This window comes from Pseudorca crassidens, chromosome 13, assembly GCF_039906515.1.
Source record: "Pseudorca crassidens isolate mPseCra1 chromosome 13, mPseCra1.hap1, whole genome shotgun sequence".
NCBI lineage: Eukaryota > Metazoa > Chordata > Mammalia > Artiodactyla > Delphinidae > Pseudorca > Pseudorca crassidens.
The window spans coordinates 77,086,832-77,100,350 of record NC_090308.1 but is presented as its reverse complement, the minus strand read 5'-3'; the positions used below and the strand labels follow the sequence as shown (position 1 = coordinate 77,100,350).

The window sequence follows — 13,519 nt, the reverse complement described above, 5'->3', positions numbered from 1 at the left end:
TACCAAAATAGACTCCAGAAAAAGAGAAAATCTAGATAAACCAAGGATCATAGAAAAAAAAAGAAAACTGTTAAAGAGAACACTCAAAAAAACAAAACAAAACAAAACAAAAAAGCCCTGATGAATTCACAAGGAAATGTTACCACATCTTTAAAGAATAGATTATTACAATACTATTAAATTGTTCCAGATCATAAAGAAGGAAAGTTTAACATGATTTTTTATGAACCGAACAGGACACTGATACTAAAACTTAACAAAGATTGCACAAAAAAGAAAACTATAGGCCACTATTATTTATAAATATTAATTTAAAAATCCTAAGCATATTATTGGCAAAGAGAATCCATCAGCACAGTAAAGGAAGAATGCACCGTGATCAATTGTGGTTTATTCTAGGAATGCAAAGATGAAACAATATTTCAGAGTCTTTCTAAATATGATGCAAACCCAGAAACCAGAAAATAAAAGTTTCATAAATTCAACCACCTTTTAAATATCTAAAATATTGCAAATTAAAGCCACCATAAACAAAAATACATTGCAGAAAAATGTTTATAATTCATATTACTAAAAAATGACTAATATATCTGTATTTATATCTACGTTTTATAAATCAATAAGAAGCCCAACAGCCCTATAGAAAAACAGGCAAATTGTATGAGGAGACAGTTCACTAAAATGTGAATACAAATGGCTCCTTTTCTACTGAAAAAGTGGACTACCCCTCTCATGATAATAAAAAAAATGACTCTGAGTTAAATTTTCACCTATCAAAATGGCAAAGACAAAATCACTGATACACTTTGCTTGACACACTACTGCTAGAAGGTAGATTGCCACACCCTGTATGGAAGGCAGCTCAGTATCTATCACAATTCTAATTGTACCTATCCTCTGACCCAGCAATTGCACTGTTGGAATTTATCCTGCAGGTATATTCATTGATTTGCAAAATGATGGCTGTCCAAGATTAATCACAGCAGTATTGTTAATACTATTAAAAGTTTAAAAATAACTTAAATGCCCACCAATAGGGCCTAAGTAATAGATGATGGTGCATGATATAATGTAACGCCAGGCAGCTGGGAAAATGTGGGATGTATCACAATACACTACAAGAATGTAACATGTTAGTTAATTTTTAGGACTACAAGAATCTGGTCTTTACTTCCTGCCTTGTGCAACCTCATGTATTCCTGAGTCACCAGTTGTTTATTGTCCTCTGACAAAACATCAGCAAAGTTAACACCAGTGCCCTCCCCCATCTTTTGCAGCTGTACCCATTAATGAAGAGATGTGCACTTTGATGAATATATTTCACTTGAGTAGCCCCAGAACACATTTATGCTTGCTGACCTGGGTGAGCGCAGTAGTAATTCACTTCTGCATCTCTGGGCTACTGAGCAGGAGTCACACACTGCTTGTTCTCCCCAAGTATGTTTCAGGAAATCCTTTGTGATTTCTATGCCATTAATATTCTATGTTTCAATGCTGGTCTTTTGATTCAAAGAAATTAGTTTGGTTATTTATCCAAAGGATAAATAAACATGGAAATGAAAAACTGCCAGCAGATGTTAAAATTAAGTACATTTTCCTGGGATTCCAGGACAGTGAGTGGTCTGGTAGTTAAGGGTTCATAACCTTAGTTAAAATCACAAACTCTAAACCAAATGTTGATCATGTTAACCCCTGTACTCATTCTCAAGCCTACTTTCTTCTGATATAGTTTTCCCAGACTATCTCTATGTTAATGGCCAAGATGGCAAACCAACCTATCCTTTTAAAAGAATTCATCTAATTTGAGAGATCAGCATAAATTAAATAAAGACAAACCATAAGCACAAATACTATACCCAAAAATACACTTTATCAATCTTGTATCAGTACTGGACTATAGTTTCAACTTCTTGCTTTTAATCTCCTACCATGCCTACTCCAATCCTAAAGAAAATACTTGTGTACTAGTAAAGAGCTGTGGCAGGAAGTAAGGTGAGTGGGGGGAAGAAAGAAGGAGAATTTTATTGACTTGAAAAATAAGTGTGATCTTAACATTTTGCTTACAATTTGCTAATAATCCTGATCTGAAGGTAATTTAAACCATGATTAGAAATTAGTAACATTTTTAAAGACACTGAACATAAGTCTATATGTTTACATACCAATGAAATTATTTGCATAAAAGTATTTTTTATTGTGCAAAAGAAGCATATGTAAGGTATTAATTCTATCATAATAATTATCATTATCAAAATTGACCTATTCTATGTAAGAAGTATTAGATTTAACAGCAGATAAAGCAAGGAATTCAGAAACACGTATTTCCTCCATTAAAATGTTCCATATCTTGAAGTGATTGCTCTGTGACACCAAAGAGTATGTTTGTGTATACAAAATACTTGATGCTTAGCACCTGGGGTTCTCTGGACAGACTTCAAGGGGATTCATAAGCCCTCTTTGTCTTTTTTAGTATCAAGAACATTTTCCTTATTTTTAAAATATCAACTCAGATTTAAGAAATCAATATCATACTTGATGAAAACTCAAAAATTATTGCTGTAGTTAAGGTTAAAAAAAAAGACCCTGCCATCACGCAGATAAAGTAAGGACTGAGTTGTAGCTGCCACAGCAACATTTAGTCTTGATCATTTGATGTTTGTAGACTTAAAATCTTGAACACAGGCATCCATTTAAACACAGCAGATTGAAAATATAGAATTTAGTGTCTCTCCCCCCTGAAACCCCATTAAAATGACGGTAGGCAGATTTTTTTAAAACCACAAAGAGAAAGAGGATAAAAAGATCACAGCAACAATATTTTAGAGGCTGGAAAGCAGATGGATGAGTGGTAACTGATGTAACAAATGACAGAATATTAAAACATAAGCCAGCATAAGGGAAATACAGAAACAGACTGCAGGATCCCAGCAATGCTCAGAAAATTGAGGCACCAACTACCTTTAAAAGCCAAAGTTGGTGATATTTTAAAATAAGATCCACAGATGAATCTTAAAATAAAAGATTGATTGAAACACTGTGTAGTTAAACCTCCATCCCCAATACCTCTCCCAACACCCAGGCTACTAGCCCCTCCCAACCCTGGAAGACAGCTAAAGCTTTGCTCTCTGGAAATTGAACCATAAAGACTTTGAACTCAGGGATAAATACTGAAACAAGATGATTAAGTGAAAGTTAACTTGCTGAATAATTAGATCTCTGACCCCTATTCCTAGGAGAAGGAGGATTTCCCCTAGCTCAAGAGAAATTACTTAAAGGTCCTGATAACAGGCCCTGCCAAATGATCCTACAATAAAGTTTACGTTTGACTAGTTCTCTATAAACAACTTCAAATAGTCTTGCACTGCCTTACCATTTAATATGAGCAGATGGCCAAGGATCACCAGATATTTCAGGAAAATTCTCTAACATGAAGACAGTAATGATAAAAAAGAAATAAAAAGAACTTGAGATAACAAAATATATAGAAAGAAGAATAAAACGTTACAGAATTTATTTTTACCCTTGGAAGTTAAAAATGTAAAAGCAACATCCTCTTCTATTCACAACAGTAACTGCTTCCAGACCAGCCCTCAGAAAATTAAAAATAAACAAACAAAAAACTATACAACTAGACGAAATATATGAATTCATTGTTGATATAAATCAGATTTTAGACAATTAGAGCACAGGAGTGATCCCTAAGTAAAGGGAAACACATAGGTGAGTGCACCACACACATTTGACTGAACTTTCCTTTGGAAGCACATCCTAGACTATGGCACACAGAGGTGGAGACCAAGTCAAATACACAGGTCTCACTGCTTGTGAGGCAGCAAAGATCAGAGCTCAGGTCTGCTGAGGCTGGAATTTGTGGGGTTGGGTGCTGAAGAAGAAGTTATATAGAGAATGAGCTCCAGAAATCTGCATCAAAGACTCCTTAAGATTTGGGGTAAATACTAAAGATGAAACGATACAAGGCCTGGCAAAGACCAGCTACTGGAGACCTGTGAGCTGAATGGAGGTTGCATAGTCCAAGAGATAGAGTCCCAACTGCCAGATGGGAGAAACATCACTGAACAGACTAGACATTCGACTGAGATCACAGAAAGCCCACACCTTAGAAGTAGGGTTGCTTAAGCTGTAAAGGAAGGGCTACTCTGTACCTGCCCTAACCACATTTTTAAAAAGCCTCAAAAATATCAAGTTAATTTTGCAAGTAAATTGAATTTTAAAATGCAATTCTCTTAAAAGGAAGAAAATAAAATCTGAACTCAAAATGATATACACGCCACAATGTCCAGTATTAAATTAAAAATTCCTAGGTATACACAGAAGCATGAAAATATTACCCATAAGCAGGAAAAAAACAGAGACTAAAAATAGACTCACAAATGGCAAAATTGGGGAATTAGCAGACAAGGATTTTAAAGCAGGTTTCATAAATGTATTAATAGATGTAAAGAAAACATAAGCTGTGAGTATAAAGATGGGGAAAATCCCAGTAGAGAAATTGAAACTTTACAATAGAAACAATTCTAGAACTGAAAAATACAATATCTGAAAAGAAAATTTCATTGCATAAGTTTAATGGCAGATCACACATTGTGGAAGAAAAAAAATCAGTGAACTTAAAAACGGGAGGAGGCAGTACGAATATCCAGATTGAAGCACAGAAAGAAAAAATGTTGCATATAATTATGAGTTCCTCTGTGATTTGCAGGACAAAATTAAATGGTCTAAAATGTAACTGAAATCCCAGAAGAAGAGAAAGAAAAGAGAGATTGAAGCAGAAAAAAATATTTGAAAAAATAAGGGCCAAAATTTTTCCAAATTTGATGAAAACTATCAATTCATAAATCCTAGAAGCTCAATACACTCTGAGCAGTAGAAGCATAAAGAGAACAACAGCTATACATCCGAAGGAAGTGAAATCACTGTCTCAAAGAGGTATCTACCCTTCATGTTCATTGCAGCATTACTCATAATAGCCTAGACATGGAAAGAATCTAAGTGCCCATTGACAAATGAATAAAGAAAATGTGATATATATATTTTTTCATATATTTACATTCACTTATATATATATATATATATATATATATATATATATATATATTATTCCCCCATTAAAAAGAAGAAAATCCTGTCATTTGCAACAGCATGGATGGACCTAGAGGGCATTATGCTAAGCAAGATAAGTCACACAGGGAAAGAAAAATACTGTACAGTCTCACTTATATGTGGAATCTAATAAAGCTGAACTCATTATTTACAATTGCTAAGACATGGAAGCAACCTAAGTGTCCATCAACAGATGAATGGATAAAGAAGATGTCGTATGTATATACAATGGAATACTACTCAGCCATAGAAAAGAACAAAATTTTGCCATTTACAGCAGCATATATGGACTTGGAGGGTATTATGCTAAGTGAAATAAGTCAGACAGACAGAGAAAGACAAATACTGTATGATATCACCTATATGTTGAATGTATAAAATACAACAGACCAGTGAATATAACAAAAAAGATATAGAGAACAAACTAGTGGTGGCCAGTGGGGAGAGGGAAGTGGGGAGGCAAAAGATAAGGGTAGGGGAGTAAGAGGTACAAACTATTAGGTACAAAATAAGCTATAAGGATATATTGTACAGCACAGAGAATATGGCCAATATTTTATAATAACTATAAATGGAGTATAACCTTTAAAAATTGTGAATCACTATATTGTACACCTGTAACTTATATAATATTGTGCAGCAACTATATTTCAATTATAAAAAAAGAATAAGTCTACTTGCAAAAAAAAAAAAAAAAAAAAGCCAAACTCATAGAAACAAAAGAGTAGAATGATGGTTGCCAGGGGCTGAGAGGTGGGGGAAATGGGGAGGTGTTGATCAAAGGATACAAACTTCAGTTATAAGATGCATAAGTTCTGGGGATCTAATATACAGCATGTTAACTATTGGTAACAATCCTGTATTACAAACTTGAAAGTTTCTAAGAAAGTAGATCTTAAATGTTCTCACCACTGGAAAAACAAAAAGAAAGAAAGAAAGAAAAGGGAAAAAAGATAACTATGTGAGGTGATGGAAGTGTTAGCTAACCTTACTGTGGTAATCATTTTGCATTATATACATGTATCAAACCATTATATTGTACACCTTAAACTTACACAATTACACCTCAGTAAAACTGGGAAAAAATCTCAATAATAAGAAAAAAAAAGAGAACCACAGCAAAGCATAGTCAAATTGTTGAAAACTCAAGACAAAAAACGATTTTACAAGCCGCCAGAAGAAAAAAATACATTATATACAAGGGGAAAATAACAATTATCACTGAGTTCTCATAAAAGACAATGCAAGCAAGAAGAGAATAAAAGGACATCATTTAATTGCTAAAGGAAAAAAACTAGACTTCTATGTCCAGTGAAAATATCCTTCAGAAATGATGGTTGAATAAAGATATTTTCAGATAAAACAAAACTCAACAGAATTTGTCAGCATGAAATGTTAGAGGAAATTTTTCAGGCTGAAGGAAAATGATACCAAATGGAACCTCAGACCTACATGAAGAAATGAAAAGCACGAAAAATAGTAAATGTATTGTAGAACAGTAACTGATACTTTCCCAGCTGCCTAAAATCCTATAGGACTTAACTGAATTCATCAACCCACATATGACGGTAGTCTTTTGTTCAACAATATACAATTAGACTTGTTTAAAAAAAAAAAGAATCTAAATCAATTATCTAATTAGAGCATTAGAGTTTATATACATCCTTCAACAGCAGAAGTTTGATTTTTGGTGCTATCCCGGGAGGTGGGCATTTCCAAATTTGAACAATGTTCATAGAATAGATGAACTGTGTAGCTGTAACACCTTGCCTGCAACCAATGAATAATATTTCCCCTGGAAGTTTATTCTATTCTGATCTACCTAATAAAGTTCTTATTATCTGAAAGATCAGGAGGAAGGAAAAGACAGCAGAATTTTAAAATTCAATAAAAGAGTTGCAATAGAAAGTTGAGGAAATCATCCAGAGCATAGAAGAAAAAACAAAAAAGATGAAAAGTAGAAGAGAAAATATTAAGAAAATTAGAGGATCAGTGTAGAAGATTCAACAGCCTACAAATAAGAGTTCCAGGGCTTCCCTGGTGACGCAGTGGTTGGGAGTCCGCCTACCGATGCAGGGGATACGGGTTTGTGCCCCGGTCCGGGAGGCTCCCACATGTCGCAGAGCGGCTGGGCCCATGAGCCATGGCTGCTGAGCCTGCGCGTCCAGAGCCTGTGCTCCGCAACGGGAGAGGCCACAACAGTGAGAGGCCCGTGTACCGCAAAAAAATTAAAAATTTAAAAAAAAAGAGTTCCAGAGAGAAAGAACAAGAAAAAGAGAAAATTTTCAAAGAAATAACTGAAGAAAACTTCTCACAACTTTCTAAATTGAAAGAGACTAATATATCCCCCAGTATAATAAATAAAAATGGATCCATTCCAAGATATGTCATCATAAAATTTCAGAACAGAGATTCTGGGTGGGAAAGAAGGATATATGAAAAGAAACAGGAGTTCAAGATGTTTGAGAGCTGTTCAACTGCAGCTGCAAAGCTTTCAAAATTCTAAGGAAAATTCATTTCTACCCTAGAATTACATACACAGCCGAACTTCCAAACAAGTACAAGGATAGAACAAATACACTTTTAGACTTTAATATCTCAAAAATCTTATCTCCTATTCACTCTTTGTATTAGTTATCTATTGCTGCATAATAAATTCCCCTAAAATTTCACAGTTTAAGGCAACAAATACTTACTTTCTCCCAATTTCTGTGGGCCAGCAATCCAGGGGTGGCTTAGCTGGGTGTTCTAGCTAAGGGCCTCTTGTGTGATTGCAGGTCAAGCTGTTAGCCAGGGGTACAGTTATGTGAAGGTGGCACTTGGGCTGAAGAACGTACTTCCATGGTTATTCATGTGCTTGTTGGCAGGTTTCAGTTCCTCTCTGGCTGTTGGTAGGAGATCTCAGTTCCTCAGTACATGGGCTTCTCCATATGGCTGCTCAAAACAAGGCAGTTTACTTCCCACAAAGCAAATAATCTGAGACACAGAGGCCAGTTTCCCAAGACAGTAGCTATAATCTTTTATAACCTAATCTCAGAAGTGAGATAACATCACTTCTCTCAAACACTGTTGGGAGAGGACTGCACACGGTTGTGAATACATGGAAGTGGGGATCACTGAGGGCCATTTTGGAGGCTGGCTACTACACCCTTTCCTAGAAGCTACTTAGGGATGTATTCCACCAAACAAGGAAGTAAATCAAGAATGAGAAAGAGTGGGATCCAGAAAAAAAAGAGAAAGAGAAAGAGAAAGTGAATCCCTGAGAAAGCAGTGAAGTAAAAAACCCAGGTTGACAGTTGAGTCCAAGACCAGAAACAACCAGTGGAGATGAGAACAGGAAGATACAGGTCTCCAGGAAGTCTATCACTAAGAAGAACAAGAACTAATAAATTGGGGCAGAGGGTGGGGGTAGAATCTGAACATATTGTGCTGAGAATTCTATTTCTAGCAAAATTTGGGGGTAACTTTGGGAAAAATGTATTGAAAACTAAGCAACCAAAACCATTTTAAACTCTAAGTTAAATACATAAATTATAAAAGAAAAGAAGTATAATCCTGGTATACCACATGAATAAAGTTATAGTAATTTAAACACTAGAAATTGAGTTAACAAATAATATTATATAACCAAAAATGGCAGGAGGATAAAAAGACAGGAATTATCTGCCTGTGTGAGGGTGTATTTGGATAAAGGAGCTAATCGTCATCTTTTATAGTTGCAAGTCAACAGAAATTATAAACTTAAATATTAATAAAAAGCTTAGGTATGTTTCTTAGATATATGGAGGCAAATATCAGAAAAAAACAGCTAGAAGATTTGAAAGCACTTGCCTTTGGGGAGGGAAATTCTGAGTGGGATGGGTGGAACAGCAGATAACGACCTTTCTTTCACCTTATAGAGTCATTTGATACTTCAAAACTACCAAGTAGGACTTCCCTAGTGGTGCAGTGGTTAAGAATCTGCCTGCCAATGCAGGGGACAAGGGTTCAAGCCCTGGTCCAGGAAGATCCCACATGCCACAGAGCAACTAAGGCTGTGCGCCACAACTACTGAGCCTGCGCTCTAGAGCCCGTGAGCCACAACTACTGAGTCCATGTGCTACAACTACTGAAGCCCACGTGCCTAGAGCCCGTGCTCCGCAACAAGAGAAGCTACTGCAATGAGAAGCCCACGCACTGCAACGAGGAGTAGCCCCCGCTCGCTGCAACTAGAGATAGCCCGTGCACAGCAACGAGGACCCAACTCAGCCAAAGATAAATAAATAAATTTATTTATTTTTGAAAAACTACCATGTATATCTATAACTTAGACTATTTAAAATAACATTTTTATTTACTGAACCTAATTTTAAGTTCAATTCGACTTTAAATTTAGCACTAAGTTAGAGAGACATTGTTTTTTTTCTGTTCACCCACAGTAAAATAAGTTTATTAGACTATATACATAGATATTCTGAAGATAAAATTATACACCTTGTAGAATATGGTAACAAATGGGAAATTATCTTTAGAAACTGAACTATACTGTTTATGGCAATGTCTAAAATGTAACTTTACTATATAGCATATATTGATACTATCTTTAAAACTGACAATTCCTCAAAACGCTATTACAAAACAAGCAAAAATGGATGTTACCATAGTTTTTCATATAGATATTTAGGCAACATGAATTTAGTTGACCCCAAAGAGGTCAACTAAATTATTCATTATATTATTAAATTGCAATTCAAGCTTCTTAATATTTTTAATGTTATTTTTAAAAAATATTTATTTTTATTTTTGGTGGCATCAGGTCTTAGATGTGGCATGCAGGATCTTTCATTGCGGTGCGCAGGTTCTTTGTTGCAGCACGCGGGCTTCTCTCTAGTTGTGATGCATAGGCTTCTCTCTAGTTGTGGTGTGCCGGCTCCAGAGTGCGTGGGCTCAGCAGTTGCGGCACGGGGGCTCTCTAGTTGTGGTACGTGGGATCCAGAGTGAGTGGGCTCTGTAGTTTGGCGCACGGGCTTAGTTGCCCTGAAGCATGTGGGCTCTTAGTTCCCCGACCAGGGATCGAACCCACGTACCCTGCATTGGAAGGTGTGTTCTTAACCACTGGACCACCAGGGAAGTCCCTCAAGCTTTTTTTTTTTTTTTTAATAAATTTATTTGTATTTTATTTATTTATTTTTGGCTTCATTGGGTCTTCATTGCTGCTGCACATGGGCTTTCTCTAGTTGCGGCAAGCGGGTGCTGCTCTTTGCTGCAGTACGAGGGCTTCTCATTGCAGTGGCTTCTCTTGTTGCAGAGCACGGGCTCTAGGTGCACGGGCTTCAGTAGTTCTGGCGTGCGGGCTTCAGTAGTTGTGGCTCGCAGGCTCTAGAGCGCAGGCTCAGTAGTTCTAGGCACATGGGCTTAGTTGCTCCGCGGCATGTGGGATCTTCCCAGCCCAGGGCTTGAAGCCGTGTCCCCTGCATTGGCAGGCAGATTTTTTTTCTTTTTTGAATTTTGTTTATTTTTTATACAGCAGGTTCTTATTAGTTATCCATTTTATACATATCAGTGTATGCATGTCAATCCCAATCTCCCAATTCATCCCACCACCACCCACCCCCGCCACTTTCCCCCCTTGGTGTCCATACGTTTGTTCTCTACATCTGTGTCTCTATTTCTGGGCAGGCGGATTCTTAACCACTGCTCCACCAGGGAAGTCCCCCTCAAGCTTTTTAAAAAACTCCTTCTCAAATGAAAATTCACTAAAAAACCGTCAAATATTTATTGCCTTTTAAAAATTGCTTTTATACTAGGTCAAATTATATAGATTCTAATATTTAGGAATAGTCACACTTTTTGCTCATCTTACTGGATATAACAGAATCTTTGATTTATTTTGATGTATTAAAAAAATAATTTGTGTCAAGTAATGAATGTCTTTCTGCCTAAAAAACAAAGGAATAAAGGATGGGAGGGAGGGAGGGAAGGAGGGAGGGAAGAAGGGAAAATGTTTCAGGGAGTACAAATTCTTGAGTGTAGGTCAGTTCATTCCAGAGCAGATTAGAGAAGAAAGCCTCTGTACTATGGCAGCCCAGCTGTTGTTCCCTTGTCCACCTAACAATCAAGCCTCAGTAAATGAGAGCTCAAGGAGAAACACTAGCCAAGAAGAACCAAAAGTGTGCTCCTTGCCCAAATGCTGCACTCAAACAACATAATAAAGTTGTAAGACAGAAAATTTTACACAGGGTAAGCTGCAAGTACTGGAGTTTCATTTATTGCCAGAACCTTTGGAGTCATCAGGAGTCCTGTTTATTTAAGGATCTAATTACTCACTCTTTCTCTTAAAAATCAAATGAAAACCTTAGACTCTCTCCTTTCTCTTCCCTCCTTTCCCTTCCTGCTCACTTCCTTTCCTGTTCCTTTCTCTTCCTAATCTTTGCCTATTTTCCCCTTCCCTTCTGCATTCAGGGTGACGAGGAGGTGAAGGAGGATGTATCCGCCAGCGCCCAAGGAGACGGAGTGTGAAGCAGGGAGGGGGAAGCCACCAGGAGGCTCTCAGCGGTGCGCAGTGTGCACACCAGCACCAAAACATGCAGGACTGGGATGGCGGGTGGTTGCGTGGACATGGTAGGTCCATGACATTGAGATTGGGAGATTGATACAATGAGAAAATAAATTGATTGAAACAATCAGCAGTTAGCTTTGAAAATAATGAGAGCCAGATTTCTCACTGTTGGAGAAGGTACTTACATACATGAAAAGGCAGAAGACCAGAAATAGCCTTGATGTGCTGAATTAGAATTGTAAGTATCAGTATAAAGGCATGTTTTAAAATTTCCTTCGATGGAGCTATATTCAGACTATTCCTTCCTCAGCGAGCAATGACCCAGTTCACACTTAAGACAGTGCCTGTGGAGACCTTAGTTATAGTAGAAAAGGGGTAAAATATATTTTTCTTCTTGTTTTTTCTTAAAGGTCACTGACCAAAATCAAAGGCCAAAAGAATACCATAAGTAAAATTTTTAAAAAGGAAAAAGTAAACCAAGTGATAAAACGTTGTATTTATTTACAGTAAAACTGTCCAGAGAATATAAAAATCAATGTAAATACAGTTTACTTCAGTGTGTATGTAATACACATGCAATAATTCTGTATATACGCAATATGTGATAAAATATACTTCACCGTACATGTCATGCTGGCAAATACAATAGAAAAAAGAGCCTGCAGATTGAGTGAAAGAAAAAACCTCCCGTGGAAGTTGAAAACAACATTCTAGCTGGCAGTAAAACTGCACAGCAGGTGCCATTTGGGGAATAAAAAGGAAACATATTTTAAAAGCCTAGTAGTTTTTTTAGAAGGTTCTCAAAAAAACCCGCCATTTTCTTAAAAAAACATTTTTTGTTAACTTGAAACTTCATGTTTTCCGTTTTCCCCATAGATTTAATAATTCCAGTCAACATTCTAATGGGATACTTAGAGCTTAAAAAAATATGATCTTGAAAATCATATATTATGATTAGGTGAGAATAGAAAGCAATGATGGGGAAAAATAGTGTTACCAATAATTCAAATGTCTTATATAACAGAATAACAATAATCTTAAAGGTATAGTGGTAACATTGGAATAAAAGACCATTGATGGAAGAAAACGGAGAGTACAGAAATAGACCTTGTTATTGGATTTAATATAAGATAAAGGAGGAATTACAAATCAATGAGAAAGGAGAAAAATATTAAGGAAATAATGGCAATTTGTGAATTTTTTTAAGAAGCCAATTTAAGTGTTCACCTCATCCTCTATTTGCAAATAAAATTAAAATAGATTAAATATTAAAACCTTAAGAAATCAAAACCAAAGAAGAAAAAAACTTAGATAATAAAGGTAAAGATTTGTCAAACATCTGATGAAGCTTATTAAATACAGAAGGAACATAATATTGAAAATATAAAAATATTATACATATGCACCTAGATAAATTAACTGAGATACAAAAGAAAGTAGCGGACTGAAAAAAGTATTTTAACAGCAAAAATGACAAGAAAGGGGCTATTTCATTAACTTTACAAAAAGTTCATACAAATCAGTAAGAAAATTGCAAATGATATCAGCCAGTAATTCTCAAATGAAAAAACAAAATTACCCCAAAATAAGTTACAAAACTGTCCTTACAACTAGTCAAAGAAATGCAGTAATTTAAAAAGCAACACTTCTACATCAAAAACCAAGATAGTATTTGTGGTAGACTCCTACCTTGGTTTTCTCTTTCAGTCTCCAAAACCTCAGCCTCAAAGCCTTTGCCTGGCCTGTCCTCCAATCAATCCTTAACTATTATATGATTCTTACCCTGTCTTAGTCAAGCTCTTATTCAAAGACCCACTTTACATCAGATCCCCCCAAAAGACTAATAAATATCCCAACTTT

At 36.1% G+C, this 13,519-nt stretch overlaps 1 long non-coding RNA gene across 1 annotated transcript in view; it reads left to right on the top strand.

Annotated features, from left to right (window-relative positions):
• Positions 1-11,753, top strand: part of LOC137204822 (uncharacterized) — a 59,951-nt gene extending 48,198 nt beyond the window's left edge. Inside the window, exon 3 of the long non-coding RNA XR_010933857.1 lies at positions 11,563-11,753. This is a non-coding gene — a long non-coding RNA (uncharacterized lncRNA). The remainder of the gene's footprint in view (positions 1-11,562) is intronic.
• Positions 11,754-13,519: the final 1,766 nt, after the last annotated feature.